Source organism: Eumetopias jubatus, unplaced genomic scaffold, assembly GCF_037043125.1.
Source record: "Eumetopias jubatus isolate StellerSeaLion01/CBP00866 unplaced genomic scaffold, mEumJub1_p1.0 scaffold_15, whole genome shotgun sequence".
NCBI classification, from domain to species: Eukaryota; Metazoa; Chordata; class Mammalia; order Carnivora; family Otariidae; genus Eumetopias; species Eumetopias jubatus.
Window position 1 is genome coordinate 2,927,495 of NW_028274821.1, and position 19,656 is coordinate 2,947,150.

Below are 19,656 nucleotides of genomic sequence, written 5' to 3' on the forward strand. Positions count from 1 at the left end.
CAGCCACCAGCCTCCCTCCCACCCCACACGTGGCTCCCTGGCCTTCCGTGTGCTCCGGCAGGTCGCACAGCCCGTGGACGCCGCCTTAGTTGGAAAAAGCGTCCTTGCATAATTAGGTTAACATCATGGAGTTAGGACGAGATCATCCTAGGTCATCTGCGTGGTCCCTGAATCTACGGACAAGTGTCCTCACCAGAGACACATGGAGGAGAGACCCAGACACAGAGAAGGCAGCCGTCTGAGGATGCAGAGATTGGGCACAAGCGAAGGGATGTTTGGAGCCCCCAGACGCTGGAAGAGGCAGGAAGGACCCTCCCCTAGGTCCTTGGAGGGAGCATGGTCCTGCCCATGCCTTGATTTTGGATTTCTGGCCCCGGAACTGGGAGGGTGTCAATTCTTGTTCTCGAAGCCACCACATTCACGATGCCCTGTTACAGCAGCCTGGGGAATCACCTGCGTGCACACTTCAGGTGTGAGCACCCTTCCTTCCCTGTCAGTTTACCAGAAGGCAGGAAGGCCTCCCTGCTGTGCAGACCGTGAAACATGAGGGACGAACGCAGGGAGTCATGTTCATGGCACCTGTCGGGGCCACACTGTGCGGTTCCATTCAGCACCCGTGCCCCAGGCCACCCGCCCCACCCCAAGCCACCGCCCTCTCTCCGGCCACTACGCGGCATAATGAACTACCCCAGACTCTGGGCGATGTGCTTACCATGCTCGCGGTTCCGTGGGTCAGGAGTCCCAACATCCTGGCTCCAAGTCGGGGGCCCTGGCTGGGGGACCCAAGGGCCAAGGGCGGCAATCACGGGCAGGCCGGTCCCCTCCCACGCCAGGCCCTGGCAGGGAGCACGCGGAGACCAGGACTGCCGGCTGCAGGGCCCGTGTGGCCGTCCGGGGGCTCGGGCCCCCTCACAGCATGGCGGCCACAGGGCCATCAGCCCCTTACTTGGCATCTCAGGGCTCCAGGCTCCAAGTGGGCACGAGGCCACCTGCCCCACGGGGAGGACAGACACAGCATCTCGGTGGATTTACAACCACAGCCTTTCTCCCCACGCAGCTCTCGGCTGTCTCTTAGGCATTCTTCCGTGCACCATCACTGGCCACATTATAACGGCCCGGGAGGAAACCAAGCCAACTGCATGGCAGGCACAGAAACTGTGGTGCACGGTGCGGGCTGGGAGGTGGGCAACACCACACAGGAGCAAGGGACACCCGGGGTGCGTGCTGCAGAAGCCAGGCTGCACGAAGGGAAACCCAGCTCGACGGCCCCTCTGCGGAGACCAGCTGGGAGCGGGGAGCTCAGGGGAGCAGGGCGCTCGGGGCACGGGGCTGAGGGTGCTCTGGGCACCACACGAGGGGCTCCTCCACTGGAGAGCAAAGACAAGCTGTGTGCACGTTACTGTAGAACAAGCAAACATCTCCTCAAGGAAGGAAGAGGGAGAGAGAGAGAGAGAGAAACAGGACGGCCTGAGGTCTCTGCTGGCCACTGCAGCTGCTCTGTTGGTCGTGCCCTTCCCTTGCATTTTAAGTCAGAAAGGAAGTGGGGACAGGCCACCCCCAAGCTGGGCAGGGACCCACCACGAAGCAGCAGGAGTGGCCGTGGGCAGGGGCCTCAGCTGGTGGAAGCCACTGGGATGCACTCTCCCGCCACGGCGCTCACAAGGCAAGTGACCGTCTGTCTGCTGGCACTTCTATGTCCTGCTGCCCCAGAACAGGACGCCCAGCGTCAGGTCACACGTGGGTCACTCTGTGGGTGAGGACAACCATGACACCACAGGTTGCAGCCCCATTTCCTTCCGAAGACACGTCCCCTTCGGCTCTGAGCAGACAGGCACCTGCACCTCCGAGGCGCAGAGACCCGCAGGGCGTTCACCAGCATCGCCCCACCTCCGACGTCCCAGGGAAGCACCCCATGTTCCATGGCAGCCTCGGGCCGTGGCCACGCCGCCGGCAGACACGCTTTCAGAGGCCATGTCTGTGTCCCAGGAGCTAGGCTCCTGCTCTTCGCGCTGCCCAGCAGTCGGGGCACCGGCGGTGGGCAGTGAATGGAGCTGTGTTTCCCATCTGGTTCGACTGCCCTGCTGCCTCCTCTCTGACCGGGATGAGGGGTGGCATTCCTCCTGGTTCTCCCTCGTTTTGGAAATAAGGTGACAGTGCAGAGCTGGTCACCCACTGCACAAAGAGACCTGCTCCCTGGACACGGTGCTCACTCTCCTGCTCACGGCAAGCCCACGCCCCTGGCTCAGGCAGTCTCAGGTGGGCACTGCAGGTGACAGGGACCTGCCTTTCCCTGAAGGCTGCTCTCCAGGACCTTGGCCCTCAGTATCTATTTTTAAAAATCACATTCCCAGGGTGGTCTTATCCACTATGCCAGGGGACTGTGGGCCCCCACACAGAAGGCCCGAGGGAGCCAGCAGACTTGGTAGGATCCCACATTTGAAACCCAAGCTACTCCCTTGGGTTTCAAAGACATGCCAGCCATCCAGTTCTGCCTGCTCAGCTCAGGGACTCTGCTGTGACCCAGTTTCCCAGCCCTGTGGCTCCTGAGCATGCAGTCCCATGGTGGGCTGTGGCCCCTTGTGCTCCAGGCCCCACCTCATCCTGGCCACAGACAGAGAGAAACCAAGAAGGAGGGAGTCTCAGGCACGAGAATATGAAATACACAGCTTGCATCCTGCCAAAGTGTTAAAACATCCATGCAGTAACACACAGAGCCAAACATCAAAGAGGGGTGTTTTTCAAACTGGGGGGTGAATAGAAACAACTTTTAAATTAGATGCAATTGAACACATACCAAAAGTACTGTGTGTAGCTAGGGGTGAGTGCTCTGTTGAGGAAAACTTTGGCTTTAGGGGTGTGTGTACGCATGTGTGTGCACACATATGTGTGTGTACATGTGTGCATATGTGCACGAGTACTATGTGCGTACAGGCGTGCATGCATATGTGCATGTGTGCTGTGTGCATGCACGCCTGTGCGCACGTGTGCGTGCATATGTGCATGTGCGCTGTGTGCACATGCACGCCTGTGCGCACGTGTGCGTGCATATATGCATGCGTGTGCAGGCACGCCTGTGCGCACGTGTGCACGCACATATGTGCATGTGCGCTGTGCGTGCATGCACGCCTGTGTGCACGTGTGTGCACGCATACGCACACACACCCATGTGCACTGGTCACCATATAAAATGCACGTCTTACCCGTGAGACACTCTCAGGGTTGGAAAGCAGCCAGGCTTCCTGATTGCGGTGAAGTTTTAATATTCTAATAAAAAGTTTTTGAAAATATTATAAATGCACTGAAACCTCTCTAAAGCTTGTTTTTGCACACGACACAAATCCACGCGCATCCCAGGTCCACGCTCACCAACAAGGGATCTGTCACTGTCCTACCCCTTAATCATGCGGCCCCCGCCGGCTGACCCCATGGCCCACCGGGCAGGGCGAAGGTGACAGGCCAAGGCGGGAGGAGAGCCTGCACCCACTGCCCGCCCCGCAGCCCACCTGTCCTGAGCGCCCACGGCCCCACACGCTCCCGCTCCAGGAGCTGGCCCTCACCCACGTGGGAGGGGCCGAGGCGGCTGCCCCACTTCCCTCAGCATGTTTTCCACTTAAAAGCACAACAGACAGTAAAACACCCGCCTGCTTGTCAAGCACGGCAGGTATGAGAGGCCTCAGAGACTGGGCCGGGCTCTCGGGACATCCGTGTATGTGCGTGTGTGTGCGCCCATGTGCTCTAGAGAGCTCGGACACGGGAGACAAGCACCAGGGACCCCACGGGAGCCATGTCGACACCCATCACGCACCCACGGCTCCAGGGCTGTGGGTCAAGGAACAGGGACGGTGAAAGATCCCTTGTCGCCAAACACGGAGCTGGGACACGCACGTGGAATTCAGTGTCCGGGTTAAAGCCAAGCTTTAGGGAGCCTTCGGTGCAGATACAGTATTTTCGAAAGCACCGTCTATTCCTTCCCGGGTAAACACAGGCCCTCACGGTGCCCAAGGCCTCAGCAACAAGAGCCAGAGGGCACAAGGAAGTCTGCAGGGTTAAGGAAATTTTCCATATCCTGATTTGGTGGTGGTTTCATGACTGCATCAGAACTCACAGGGCAGGGCCTTACGCGGGGCGACTTCTGCTGTAGACAGACTATTTGTCAGTAAACCGGACTTAACAACACAAACCGCCCCCCAGCAGAGCAGGCTTTGTCCCCCGCTCCGCTGCACTCTAGGGTCAGGCACGTCCTGAGCACCCTCCATAGCCGCGGGCTCCACCAAGGCGGGCACGGAGCCCAACGCCCTCGCCAAGGCTGCCGCCTGCTGGCCTCCTCCAGACAGAGCCCGCGCTCAGACTGAGGGTCCCACATCCTGCTCTGCTCTCTCAGATCAGATCTGCCTTCTCCTGCGCTGGGACACCTGCGGGACACCGGGAAGCACAGCCCAATCCCTCCTTCCTCCACCTGGAAGGTTCTCAAGTCTGGCGGAAGGTTAGAATAACCTGAGCAGCTTGTCAAAACCACTGGTCTGTGTCCTCCCTCCCACCCGGGGATCGGATGGCTGGATGGCTGGGGCGCCAGGCACTGGAAGACTCCAGGCTCAGAACGAAAGAGGGAACGTCATGCAGATCCTACAGACGTTAAAGTATAATAAAGGAATATTATGCGGCAACTTTATTCCAACACGTTGGACAACTTAGAGGAAATGGACAGATTCCTGGAACACACAAAACACCAGGACCGACCTACAGAAAATTTTCGTAGCCCTATGTCAAGACACTGAGTTCTTACTTGAAAACCTCCCCATAAAGAACACCCCAGGTGGCTTCACTAGTAAATTCTATCACACACCTAGGGAAGAAACAAAATGCTCCCACACAAGCTCTCTTTTAAAAAAAATAATAAAGGGGCACCTGGGTGGCTCAGTCGGTTGAGCATCTGACTCCTGATTTCAGCTCAGGTCATGTCGGCCTCTGCACTCAGTAGAGTCTGCTTGAGATTCTCCCTCTCCCTCCGCCCCTCCCTCAGCTCACAAGCTCTTGTGCGTGCTCTCTCTAAATTAGGTAAATAAATCTTTAAAAAAATAATAAATACATACTTCCCAAATCATTGTGTGGGGCCAACATTACTCTGATACCGAAAGCAGACAGACACTACAAGAAAAGAACACAGTACCTTTCATGAACACAGTTATAAACGTCCCTAACAAAACTGTACCAAATTAAATCTAGCAATATGTAGGAAAAATAATACTTCACGACCATCTGGAGTCTGTGCTACCAAGGCAAGGCTGTTTAACATGCAAAAATTAATCAACATAATTCACCATACTTAGGAAAAAGAAAGAAAAATCATACAATCATCTCCATAGATACAGAAAAAGCATATGACAAAATTCAACATCCATTTACGATAAAAACTCTCAGCAAAAGGCATCCACATAAAATCTTCACCTAACATCGTATTTCATGAAAAAGCATAAAGTTCTTTCTTCCTATGATTGGGAACAGGCAAGAATGTCCACTTTTACCACTTGGGTGAAACAGCGTACTGAAGGTCCCAGACAAGAGAATGAAGGAGAAAAAGACACAGCATTCCAGTTGGAAAGAAGAAGTAAATGGTCCCTATTCACAACTGTCAGGATTATCTATGTGCAAAATCTTAAGGGGTTACAGGAAAAGCTACTCAAACAAATAAGTAAACTTAGAAAGGTCACAGAATAAACAAGCAATAAAAAAAATCAATTGTAAACACTCACAATAAATTGCACAGTAAGACTTTAAGAAATCCATTCATAACATTAAAAAACATGAAGTACTTATGAATACATCTGACAAAATATGTATAAAACCTCTATGTGGGCCTCTGCACGTCACCACTAGGAGACATGGGGGAGATGGTCGTGGATGGGGGGATGGCCCACCTCGTTGGCTGACAGACTCAGTGCTGTGAAGATGTCAATTCTCTCCAAATTGATTTAAGGAGTTGATGTGATCCCAGTCAAAAATCCAAGCAAGTGTTTTTATAGAAGTTGACAAGAGGATTTTAAATTCATATGGAAATGCAAAGAGTCTAGACTAGACAAAACCATCTAGAAACAAAGCTCAGTTGGGAGGCTCACACTACCTAACTTCAAGACTTTTCATAAGGCAACAGTTATGGAGACACAGAGGTTGGGGGGCCGACAAGGAACAATCCAGAATGGGCCAGAATCAAGTCCAGAAACAGAGCCACACCGATAAGCTCGGGTACTACATCATCCAAACATGATGCCGAGAGAATCCAACGGTAAGAACTGTGTCTTTAAACCAACGGTACTAGAACTGATTATCTAATATGGAAAACAATGAACCTCAATCCTTGGCATTTTCCCGTTAAAAACGAACTCAAAATGGACAACAGATCTCAACAAAATGGATAAAACCATTAACGTTTTCAGAAAAAAACACAGGAGAAAAATCTCCATGACTCTAGGCCTTAGGCAAAAATTTCGTAAACAGGACACAAAAAGCACAAACGGCTAAAAACAGTCGATAAAACGGTATTGAATCAGAACCGAAAACATCTGCCCTTTGAAAGATGTCATTAATCAAATAAAAAGGCGGCCACAGACAGGGAAAATATTTGCAACATATCTGAATCCAGAACACGTGAACAGCTCTCAGAACCCAAATATAAGAAGACAACCCCATTCAAACGTGGGCAGAAGATCTGAACAGGTACTTCACAGAATATTTACATATAAACCCAGGAAAAGCTGCTCAACTAAAATCTCGGGGATACAGCACGTAACACATTTAGAAGAGCTAAAATTAAAGACGGTGACAGCAAGTGACAGCAAGGCTGGGAAACTGTCCTCTCACACGTCAGCACGGGAACGGGGAATGATCCAAGCTCCGTGGAAAACAGTCTGCCTGTTTCTCAGAAAGTTAAATAACAGACGCTTACTGCATACCCTACAGGTGCACTCGTTCGCAGCTACCCAGGAGGAGGAAAACCCACTTCCACACCAAGATGCGCACATGAACGCACACGCTTTTTACCGCTTTTTAAAAAATCTTTTTTTAAAGATTTGTTTATTTACTTGAGAGAGAGGGAGACGTCAAGCACCGGGGGGTGGGGGGAGCTGCAGAGGGAGAGGGAGAAGCAGGCTCCCCCTGGAGCAGGGAGTCCCATGCTGGACTTGGGAGACCAGGACCCCGAGATCACGACCCGAGCCAGAGGAAGACTGAGCCACCCAGGAGCCCTGCTTCATACCACTTATTATAAAACACGCACAAGGTAACATTTCCATGTTAAAGCGTACCATGTGGTGACACAGTACGTTCCCAGCGCCGTGCAAACAAGACCAGGATGCAGCTCCAGAGCCCTTTCTTTGCCCCAAAAGGAAACCCCACTCGCATGAACTCCCCCCAACCCCTCCCCCAGCCACACGCCCCCTGACCGCTTCCGGTCTCCGCGGACCCGTCTATTCCAGACATTTCACGTAGACGGAATCACACAATATGTCCCTGCTCAGTTAGCACAATGTTTCCCAGGGGCATCTGCGATGTAGCATGTCAGCGCTTTGTCCCGGTGTGGCGGGACACGTCCGCCCAGCCATTCATCCACCGCGGACACCTGCGTGGCTCCCAACTCACGGCTGTTGCTGCGTGTGCATCTGTGAACAGTCCCACACAGCATTTGGCTCAAATGCCGGTCTTCGGCTCTTCTGGGCAGATATCCCGGGGGGGCTGCGGGGTCCCAGGGCCATCCTACACGGAAGTCCTCGAGGACTCCCCTTCACCTGCAGGCCACGTCTTCCTTCACAGACCTGCTCTCAGCCAGTGGCCAGGTGCCCCGGGACGAACTCACTGTCCTACACAAGACCCAGGTCCTCCCTGGTGGCCCGGGCCCACCTGTGGCAGATGCCAAGTCACAGCCAGAGGGAATGTTCACAGTCCCCCTGCGGCCACACAGCCCCAGGACGGGGCCCCACTTCCAGCCTCGGTTTCGGGGCAGAGCCGCCCCGCAGTGGACCTGCCCCTCTCCCTTCTTCTGCCCAGCACTGTCAGACGGCAGCCCACCCTGCCCAGGCACCCGGTGGACAGCTCTCCAGCGCCCCCGGTGCCCACCACCCGTGAGCTCCCGCCTGTGCCGCCACAGCGCCCTCTGGCACCCCGGCCCCTCCTGTGCATAGACCCCGGGCAGGGGGGTGGGGTGGCGAGCAGGGGTGCAGTGCACGCAGGCTGCAGGCCACACTGCGAGTTGGTGGGGAGACCCCCCGGGGCTGGCCGGCTCCCCCACCTGGAGGACTCCGGCAAGAGCCACCTCCCCACTGCCTTCACGGCTTGTCCCTCCCTTCAGGACCCAGACCCCGACATCACCCTGGCTGCCCCCCACCCCACTGACCGGGCCCCCCCGCAAGGCCAGCTCGCAAAACAGGGGCCGCAGACCCCCCTCCCTGCCTCCTGAGCTCTTGGCCGAACACGCCCCCATGCCACCTCAGCCGGCCAGCCTCCTCCGGGTGGCTGGGGTCAGCTCTGAGCCCTCACCGCACGGGACCCCCCGGCTGGGCGGCCTTCCTCCGGCCTCACCGGCCACCGCTCACGGTCCCTCGGGTGTCCTCTCCTCTCCCTACCTCTGGCTGTCCCGTGCTGACTCGCAGCTTTTAAAAGCTTCATCCCTGGGCGCGCCAGCGTGGTGCCGTGGGTCGAGCGTCCGACTCGAGGTTTCGGCTCAGGGCAGAATCTCAGGGTCATGAGGCTGAGCCCCACGTTGGGCTCCCCGCTCAGCGTCGTGTCTCCTTGGGATTCTCTCTCTCTGCCTCTGCCCCTACCCGCTCCCCGTCTGCGTGTGCGTGCTCACACTCCCGCTCTCGTGCTCTCTCAAAATAATAAAATCAAACAAAATACAGGATAAAAGCTCCATCTCTGCCCCAGCAGCGGGCTGACACCCCAGCCTCGCCAGCCCACAAGCTCTTCACACCTGCACGTGGACGGCGCGGGCTCACAGGCACGACCGGGAGAGCGGCCATCCTCCCTGACTCCCCACAAGGGCTCGCCCGCGACGGCCCCACCTCGGGGTGATCCAGTTGCACCCTGCGTCCGGTCGTCTGAGCCTGAGTCTCGGGGTCCCCCTGGCCTCCTCTGTTGCTGCACCGCCCATGAGCCGCCATGTTTCCCACACATGGGGACGTGGCCCGACCCCAGCGCCCCTCCCGCCCTCTGGCCACCTGACTTCGAATCCCAAACACGCCACCACGGCCCCGCGTGGGACAGAACCTGACTTCTCTCCCCTCGTCGGCCGGCCCTCTCCCTCAGCCTGGCGGGAGCGCCCCGCGGGCCCGGCCCTCAGCGCCTCGGCTTCTTGTTGTGATGGGCGCTCGGCACACCGCCGCCAGGGAAAGTCCTCCATTCGGCGGACGAATGTGTGAGGGGCTGGTGGGCCCCCCATGAGGGGAGACGTCATGCTCTGGTCCCGAGCGACGGCAGGCGGCTCTCGCCCCGCAGACTTGCAGCCTGGACCACGGGCTCGGAGCAGCGCCACCGGGGGCGGGCCCCTCCCTCGCCACATAGAGGACACGCGGTGCGGGCGCCTAAGCGTGTGGGCAGAGCACCCACCTCAACACACACAGGGCAGAGCCAAACACCACCCGAATGCGGGATCAGAGCAAATTCTACTCCGGTGGTTAAAGCTCCTAGAATGTCTTGCACTAGGCAAATAAGGGGAAAAACCCTTAGGATCCCAAGCCATTTGTGCTTTCCACTTGGCAGACTCACCATCTTTACGCTTTTTGGTTAGTGAAGTGACTTAACATACCCTCTACTAAGAGAAAACAGAAACAAAGCCAGCACAGAGAATGAGTGGACCTGCCCACGGGGCTGCACCGCCACCCGTCGGGGGACCCTGCCAGCCAAGGCTCTGGACAAGGTTGCGTTTGCTCTTGGGCCACAGAGGGGGACATGCCTCTCCACCTGAACCAGGACCGGGGTGGGTCTGAGCTGAGGCCCCCCCACCGCCCCAGGCCCCAGGCCCCAGGAGAGCACAGACGACCTCTACCAAGGTCTGGCCTCGCTGGGCGACATGCTGGCGTTCGAGGCTCAGGGTCTGGGGCTGGTCTCCCTGGCTGCCGAGGGCAAGGTGCCCATGTCTGTGTCCTCACGGCCCACAGAGCATTTGCTCAGAGGGCCAGTGACTGCTAACTCCAGAGCGCCTCACGTAAACCACGTCATCCCTAGTACGGTGTGCAGGAGCACGGATTTCTACAAATCAAGTCCTGTTCGTAATAAATTTAGATGTAGAAACTTGGAGTATTTAGAATAGAATATTGTATTACCTAATGGAGAAACCCTTCTTAAACATTAATTTTCAGACTAAAAAAAAAAAACAATTCCATTACAAAAGCAACTAACTGAACAGAAGTACATAGAAGGGAAAAAAGTAGTTCCCCTTCCTCTTTCATCCCTTCCTTTGTTCTTCCCCCAATACATATGCACACTTCCTCCTCCAACACACACGCACACACACATGCACAGCATACGCACACTCATATGCACACACACACGCATGTATGCACACAGCACACACACACATGCACACACAGGTATACACACACAGCACATATACATACACGCACAAACATACACAGCACACACACACACACAGATATATACAGAGAGCACATATACACACACGCACAAACATACACAGCATGCACACACACAGCACACACACACACATGCACACAGGTATACACACAGCACATATACATACACGCAAACATACACAGCACACGCACATGCACACACGCACACACACAGATATACACAGAGCACATATACACACAAACATACATAGCATGCGCACGCACATGCACACACGCACAGCACACACACGCACACACACAGCACGTATACACACACGCACACACTTACACAGCACACACACACATACATATGCATACATGCACACATGTGCACACACACACACACACACACACACACCCTAGGGCCTGGAGCAGATCCTGCTGTCCACAGCGGGCACTCCACAATTATCTGTTGAACAAACACTATGTGCCTGTCGAGGTTGCTTTTGACATGTATGCACACGAAAACCGGCTCCTTCTATACATTCTCCATGAAGAAGCAGTGGTTTCACTTCATGTTTTGGCACTTCTTTTGAAGGAAACCTCTGCACTGTGTCATGAGCTGAAGGACCTCTGGCATGTTTCTGGGAGGGGACATGCGGTTCTTAGGTTACGGTACACTTTTTATCATGGAGTATTTTGAAAATAAAGGAAGTGGACAGAACTGAATAATGAGGGTTAACGAGGTACTCTCCCCCAGACCCAACCACCCCTGGACAAGGCCACCCCTCCCAACCCAACCACCTCCCACCTGCTGACGCGAACCAGGCCCCAAATGCTCTCTTGCTTCCTCTGCACACCCTCCCATGTCCATGGCTCACAGGTCATTTCAGCATGACCACAGCACTGCTATTAAGGAATATGACCATTCTTTTAAAATCATCACTTGCATAACAAATATCAACTGTCTCATGAACACCATAACTTTTTAAAAGAATGATTCTTGAGGCAAATCAAGTGCTGGTCTGACTGCATTTTGTCCAGAGCCCGCAGTCCCGGGGAGGTGCTCAGAAGTGGCCCAGGCAGAGGGTGCAGTTTGCGCCCTCATGGACAGCATCTGAGGCTTTTAGACCACAGAAGGGTCCCTACCCCACTGGAGGCGCACCCAGACTTTGGATGCCCCAGGCTGCTTCAAAGCCCCCGAGTGGCAGCCGGCGCAGGGAGCCAGCCCTGGCACGGCGCTCGGGGAGGGTCAGGCAAGCTGAAACTGAGCCACTCAAGGAACTGGGATGGGCTACTTGCTCAGCCCCAAAATCACCTTAATTGTTGTGCCAACAAACGCCACCCCCTCTCCAGGCAAAGGCCGACTACGCACCCTCCCGAATCAGCAGGTATTTCCTCCTACTAAATCCTCGCTTCCCCGTGTCACCCCCACCAACAACGGGCAGCCTGGAAATTGCTGCGAGCTGAGCCCCGGTTCCACTGCCAACGAGCCTGCCTGACCGGCCCTGCTCTCAGGCGACGCCCCAAGACGTCCCCAGATGGCCCCAGCCTGGTGGTGTGGGGGCAGACCTAAGACCGAGGCAGAGGGGACCTCCCCCCCCCACCCCGGTGCCCCCATCCCTTCTGTTCGGCCATTTTCCTTCTTCTAGTCTCCCTTCTGCCATGGTGATGGGGCCAGAGAGAAGCAACTGCTCCCAGCTGGGAACTGCGAAGCCGGTGGCCTTTCTCCCAGCACCAACCCCTAACAGCCGACAGCAAATTCATCTGTAGGGTTTTGCACGGCCAGCTTCACCGCCCAGCCACTTAACAGACTACCACTGCTGCTCCCGGAAGAGCCGGGGGGCGTGGGGGTGCTCGGAGCTCCTGCCGGCCACCTCACCTCCTGGCAGCTCTTCCAACCAAGCAAATTCTTAGACGAAGAGGAAAGTCACTGTAAATTATGGAACAATCGGGAAGCGAATCCCTGGCCACAGCAGCAGGGGCCTACCCCAGCCAGCAGTGGGGATGCCTGGGGACCAGGGTCCCAGCTGCCGACCGGGGGGCTCAGGTCCCAGACTCACCACTCAGGACACGGCGTCAGGAGAAGGCTCTGCAGCCACCCTCCCAGCCCTGCCTGTTCCTCCCTCAACACCAGAAATGGGACCCAGAGGGAGGGGCCGGAGGCCTGGGCCCGTCCACACTGGGTGTGGAAGAGGCAGAGGACCCACGATCTTTGCAATGCGTTATTGATTTTGCTATGGGCTGGCACTGGAGCCGGCCATTAGCATGCACTCCCAAGACTGGCCTAGACATCCCTGCCTGGTGTGGGGAAGGCCCTCAAGATGAAATCCGCCTCAGATAACCCACATGGCGGGGATCACAAGGGAATGATGTCATTAAGGTCATCTCCCTGCCTCCCCTCACCCCACCGCCCCGTGCCCCAGAGCCGCTGGAGAGCTGTGCAGCGTGGCCTTGCACCCCACACCCCAGCTCGGGTGTGTGCACTGCCCGCCAGGGCCTGAGCAAGGCCAGCAGGCCACCCCAGTCACCAGGGGAGGGGGCTCTGCAAAGTTGCATTTTCCAACAGAAAATGCTAGTCTGGGCAGAAGGTGGGCAGAGGAACTCAACAGCACTATTTCAGAGGCAAACAGATGGCAAAGCTCATCGTGGGGAGTCGGTCAGCCCCCCCACCCCCAGCTCACGGTCCTGCAACGGAGTGGTAGAGCAGAGCTACCTCCCATTGTCACTGATGAGCTTTCCTTCCTTCCATTCATTCACCTGCTGCGTGTACCACAGACACTTCCAGCCTGAAGCGAGGGTCTGGCTCCCCGAGGGCCAGTCCTTGGCCACAGAAACAGCCAGTGAGTCCCTCACCATCCCCTCAATCCTGAGGCTTTATCCCTGGTAGCACACGGTGCCTGGAGTACTCAGAGCAGGCCGGCTTTATTCTTCTCTATTTTTGCAGACGATGTGCATAGACACCAACCGTTCAAGTGACAATTGGGGCATTATCTCCACCAGAATCCTGGCCCCAGCGCTGGCTGAGGCAGCCTGTTTCTGGGACACAGTAAACACTCCCAAATAACGGTGCCCAAGCCACCAGCAGGCTGGCCCCAGGCCTGGGCAGATATGAGGTGACAGCCCACGATGTCACTTCACCGCCGGCAAAGGAAACTTCCGCTCCGTGGCGCCTGGTGGACTTGAATAGACTCGGGAACAGGGGGGCCAGCTGCTTGGCCACAGCCCCAGGTCGGGCCTGGCCTGCAGCGGTCGGGCCTGGCCTACAGCGGCCTGGCCACCCACGGGCCTGGCCATGCTCAAGGTAAGGGGAAGCTTTTAAAAACAAAAGCAGAGCAACTTTGGGAGGCACAGGGCTGGAGAGCAGGGCCCAGCCCCTGACAACAGGCCTCATTTTCCGTGAACTGCCCACCTACAGAGTCACACGCACCCCCCGCACCCCAACACTAAATCCAATAAACGAAGACAACGACCACCACCCAACTCTCCTTTCCATGTGTGCACTGGCAAAACCCCAGGGGATTCGGCTCCCCGCCGCTCACTAGGCGGCTGCAACAGGTGCAGCCCCAGCTAAAGCTGCTGACTCCCCTTGGCTGTTCTAGAATCACGCAGCGGAAACCCTGAAGGAAGCCGAGGCCTGCAGCACTCACCGCCAGGGCCCTGACCTGCCCCACCTGTCTGAGTACGCGCCTCCGGTCGGGCGCACTGGGGCCGCGGCCTCCGGACCGAAATAGAAGCCCGCGGAGCCCGGCGAGGCCCAAGTGGCCGGAGCCGGCGCGGGCCCAATGGCCAGGGGCGCGGCGGGCCTGGTCTGAGCGCCGCCCCCGCTCGCAGCCCCGATCGGCTGCGCGCCCTGCGCCCCCGGAGCCACCTGCGCGCCGGGCCCGGAGGGTGCTCGGGAGGGGAGGGGTCCCGAAGGTCCTGGGAGGGGCCCGGGGCTCTCAGGCGGAGACTCTGGGAGGGTCCAAGGAAGGGACTCCGGGGAGGGTCCGGGGGTCCGGGGAGGAGTCAGGGGGGCTCCGGGGCGGAGACTCCGGGAGGGTCTGGCGGGGTGGAGGCTCCGGGGGACTATCGGGGGCCCGGGGTCTCTAGGAGGGTCCCGCCGCCCCCGCGCACCTGCCGGGCCCGCGCGCTCCCGCCGCCCGCCGGCCCTTACCTGGCGTGGCGCGTCCTGGCTGCGCGTCTCGGCAGTGCCCGGCCGGGCGAGCGCGGGCGCAGGAATGGCGGCGGCGGCGGCGGCGGCGGCGGCGGCGGCGGCGGCGGGCGGGGCGGGGCGGGGGCTGCGGGCCGGTTCGGGCCGGGCTCGGAGGGGCGGCGAGGCCCGGCGGCGCGGGGATGCTGCGGCGCGCGAAGGCGCGGAGGCCGGCGCGGGAGGGAGGGCGCGGGGCGGTGCGCAGGCCCCTCCTCCGCTCCCCGCCTCCCCTTCCCGCCGCCGCCTCCTCCCCGCCCCGACTCCCCGTCAGACTCCTCCTCCCCCGCGTCTCGTTCCCTCCCCTTTGCCCTCCCCTCTCTTCACCTTCCTCCACTGCTCCTCTCCCTCCGCCCGCCTCCCCTCTCTGCCTCCCTCCTCCTCGCCCCGCAGGGCCCCGGAGGCTGCCCCTGCCCTGGCCAGGCCTCTGCTGGGTCCAGCACCAGTTCCGACGAAGGGCCCGGTTACCCCCCTTCCTCACCACCTGCTAATGGACCAGCTGTGCTTTCTGGGAGCCTGGGCTGACCGCACCCTTTCCAGGCCCCCCAAATCCCCAAGGTCTCCTGCGCCCCCAGGCTCTCTTGCCAACTCTGCTGGGAACCTGCCCAGCACAAATGTGTGGACTGACCGTGTGGGCTCCCAGGATGGTTGTTCCTTTGCTTCTTAGTAAGTCTGACTTCGGGCAAGAACATTCCAAACAGACCCCCTGCATTTTCCCAGAGTGAGGTGGGCGGGTACCTCGTCCAATCTAGGTTTGTCCAAGCCCTTCTGGGCCTCCGCGCCAAGTGTCTGCCACGTGTTCACTGTCTTCTACACCAAATGGCAAACCGTTTCCCAGTAAGGCCCCTGGTGACACGTTTGTACTAACGCAGGGTGTGGGGGGCCCTGGGTGGCCCCTGAAGACTGTTCCCTTCGGCCCTGGGGGGAGAGGTAACCTTGGGAAGGCGGCTGGCTGGGCCATCAGGTCTGCTGAGGGATGCTGTCCAGAGGAAGGAACAGAGTTCCCCGTGAGCCAGGCCTCAGGACCCGTGGACCCACAAGGGCCGGCAAAGGCTAAGACGGTGAAGCTAGTGCTGAGGGTGCAGGCAGGGGTGAGTGTGGGCTCACCCCCTCTCCCTCTGTGTGGTGGTGGCGGGGCTCACGACCTGGAATCTCAGAGGCTTCAGTTCCTCTTGCCTTCCATGCTTCCAAGGTGACCTTGGGAGCCCCATCCTGCCTTCCCCAAGGTGAGGATACGGTGGGCGGCTCCGAGCCTGGCTGGGCATTGCCGAGAGAATGGTGGGTAGCTCCCCAACGCTGTGTGCTCCAGGTTTGGTGCTGGGTGACTGTACAGGAAAGTGGGGAGAAGTCCTTTCCAAGCTCCTTCTGGTCAGAGGAGCTGTGAATCTAGATCCCCATCCCGTTGTGATTAAAACCTGGTGCGAAGAGATTAGGGCAGGGCTGTTTTAACAGCATCCCTTGCCCCGGAGCAGGGACCCACTCTCAGGATCCAGAATTGTGAGCATCGCAGAGATGGGAGGGGGATGCTCCCCTTTATTCCTGACTCATTGGACACCTCTGGAACACGGTGCCCTTGCCTGGTGCCCAAGGATGGCCACCAGCAGGCCGTGGGAGGGAGGTCGACACATCAGGAGACGTCAGCCTGAAGAATGGACGTGTGTGGAGCACAAGATGGTGGAATCCAAATATTTGCAAAACCGTCCGGGAAGAAGGATTACCCTGTGGGGTTATGAAGGGCAGAAGGAGGACAGACGGGTGGAAATGAGATTGGAGAGTAGATTTCCGCTCCTTGTGAGCGCTTTCTGGCAGACCCGCCTGCCCCAGGAGCCGCCGTCCCTGGAGGAGCATGTCCTTCAGAGCCAGTGTCTAGACAGGTCCTGGGGCCACCGCGGGAGCTTGCGGGAGGGGCCTGACTGGGTGACCTCAGGAGCCGCTCCCAGCTGCTAGACCCGTGCCCTGCACTCCGTCCCACTCACTCTGAGGGGCAGAGGACGGCCCAGCAAGCCAGAGACTCGTTAGCGCCCTGACCCTGAGCCTCAGCACCGCACGCCCTAACCCTGTCCGGCCTGTTTCCTCATCTGTGTACGTCTGGGGAAAGGGGCGGATTCAGGGTGAGCGCGGCTGGCTTCCCACCCCCAGCCCCTGGAGGGCCTCCTGTTGCTGTGGCCTCACCCAGGTCACACCGAGTTACCCACTTTGTCTCTTTGTTCTTGTTGCTGCCAGCTCCCATTCCATCATGGCACGACCTACACACGTACATGAGAGCAGTCAAATGAGCCTGGGGCACAGGCTGGCAATCTTCTGTCACCTCTGACCCCCCTCCGCACCCCTCCCCCAATGCTAATCTGACACACATCGGTGACAGCTCATCCACCGATCTGTCCTGGAGCTTCTCCACAAATGCAAACTGATGGGATTCCTGGGTGTCTCTGCACGTCTCCGACGCCCTCTCTGTGGGGACAAGCATGATGATTGCGTAGATGATATTACATCCACTATGCATGGAGGCTCTGTGCGGCGGCCCCGGCGCCACGGGCTATGCTCGGCTTCCACCCTTGCCGGCATGGACCTGAGGACAGACACCCGCTTCTCTGTCTCCCTGCCTCCTGGGGCAGCAGAACATGGATGCCGTTCGCTGGGAGCAGCTTTAAGACGGCCACATGGGGAGTATTTGAGCACCGGAGGAAGGGTTTTCCAGAAGACCATGTGCCTTGCGTTCCTTGAGCTCCAGCAGGTGCAGCCCCAGCCCGGGCCTTAGCACATCGGCTGTCAAGCAAAGGGAAGCAGCGGCCCTGCAGAAACAGGCCCTCGGGGGCCGAGGCAATGTCTGGGGAGCCCAAGCCACTGCCAGGTCCAGGCAGATGTCTTCTGGATGCAACCACAATGTGCATGAGTGCCACTCCACCCCGCACCATCCATCTCCCGCCCCACACAAGGCCCACCTCCCGGCAGCCCCCCTCAGAGGAAGGGTCCCCGGGGTCATCGTCAGAGCACCCTCTTCAGCTGGAAAGGAAGGGCCCTCCTGGGACCACATGGGATGGAAGGGCTCTTTTCTAGAAGGCTGCATTCCGGCAGCAGCCTTGTTGAGCCATCACCATTGTCCCCAGCACCCCACAGTATTTTAGCTGTCAGACCACAAAGTACAAACTCCCTCTGGTGAAGGAGTATCATCTAGCCTTCACACTCTTTCCCAAGTCCCCAAGCTCCCATCCTGGTTGATGAGGCCTTGCTTTGTCATGCACACAAAGGGGGAACCTTCCCCAGAGCAGGGAGGGCACAAGCCGCCCAGCAGTTCCCCAGCTGCAACCAGGGGACAGTGGAGGGAGATCGGGGACGGCAGAACAGACAGACCACTGGCGTGCTGCCCTAGCTGACCATTAGCTTCCCTGGAGCTGCGTCCTTGGCTGACCTGCACCAGCAATGCCTTCCCGGCCCCCCACAGCCGCCTACCTCGCTGGCTGCCGAGCCTCAACACTTCCCTCGGCCCCTGCCTCCTGGCAAGGCCCTGTGGAGCGTTACTAACCACCCAGACTTGCCCCGCATTCTTTCTCCAGCCCGACCGACGCACCCAGGGCAGGCAGAGCGCCCCTCCTCTGGCCACGTCGCCTTGCACACCTGTCCGCCACAGCCACACCGGGGGCCACAACTGTTGCTCCCTGGTATGTTCCTCTTCGGTCCTGTCTTCGTTTTGAGCTTCCAGAGCTTAGTGACCTCTATTGACCTCTTTTCGGAATAATGGTTTTAAAACGTGGAAAATAAAATGCAAGATTAGAAAGCAAACCTGTTATACTGAACTGTGCTGATCAGAATTGTTTAAACTGTGATCCATTTGCTGCTTTGTTTACACATTGAGTAACACACTGGAGCAGCGGGTCTGATAACCAGCAATTTGGAAGCAGGAAAGAGCTGCTGGTGTTTTGAGACGCGGGCTTATCTGTGATTTCTGCCAGGGGGCAGGTCACACACCCTGCTGCCGGGGCTGGGCTCTGTTGCCTCACTGACACTCGAAGGAAATGCCAAATGTCCTGTAGAGGCTAGTGGGGGGTGAAAATGTTGCCCCTTTTCCCCATCCATTCCATCTGCTCGGACCCTCCAAAGTTTCCCCAGATTATGAATTTTAAAGCATATCCCCAGACTTCAGATGCCCAGAACTTAGCACAATGCTTATGTAAAATCGCTCCCAAACATGTTTATTTTATTATTAACAGAGGAGTTGGGACTCTTAGTGGCGAGTGACTGAAGTTCAGCTACAATCTTGGCTTACTTACCTGTAGAGGGGCTGCAGGTACAGCTAGATCCAGGGGCTGAGAAGCCATTGTTGGTCTTCCTCGTCTCCTGTCTCTGATGGCCTCTGGTTCCGCTTGTGTGTGGGTTTCACTCTCCTGCCACAATCCACAAGAATGACAAAGACTCTTTCTCACCCTACGGCGCGTCTGATGGAAAGACTTGGATCAGGTCTCTGGCCCAACCCATGAACTTATAACCCCGAACAGGCTGGGGAGCCATGACTGGTCAGACCTGGGCCACCTGCCTATGCCTGTGGCAGGGTATGGTCCTGCATCTCGCAGAACCTCTCGGGGCTGGGTGGGAGCAGCGCCCTCGTGAACAGATGGTCCTCAGCAGACAGGACCAGCACGCGTCCAGCTGCGTTAGAACCAGAGGGCAAATGTGTAATCAGAGTGCATTCCTTTGGAGGCACGGTTTCCTGCCGTAATAAAGAGACCTAAAATACAGCAGCTTCACCAAGGTAGCCATCTATTTACTTCTTATATGACACTGCCAGAGGTAGCCAGGCAGACCGTCCGTGGCCAGAAGCACCATCCTCCACTTGCAGGGAGGAAGGCCATGCTCATAAACTCAGCAGGACAGGAAGTGCACACACCAGCTCTGTCCCATAGCGTTGGCCAG

At 57.7% G+C, this 19,656-nt stretch overlaps 1 protein-coding gene across 1 annotated transcript in view; it reads right to left on the bottom strand.

The window, feature by feature from the left end:
- LOC114219742 (semaphorin-4D) overlaps positions 1-14,779 on the bottom strand; it is an 83,518-nt gene extending 68,739 nt beyond the window's left edge. Inside the window, exon 1 of the mRNA XM_088019176.1 lies at positions 14,716-14,779. The gene's annotated coding sequence lies outside the window, so the exon portion shown is untranslated. The remainder of the gene's footprint in view (positions 1-14,715) is intronic.
- Between the last annotated feature and the right edge of the window lie 4,877 nt (positions 14,780-19,656).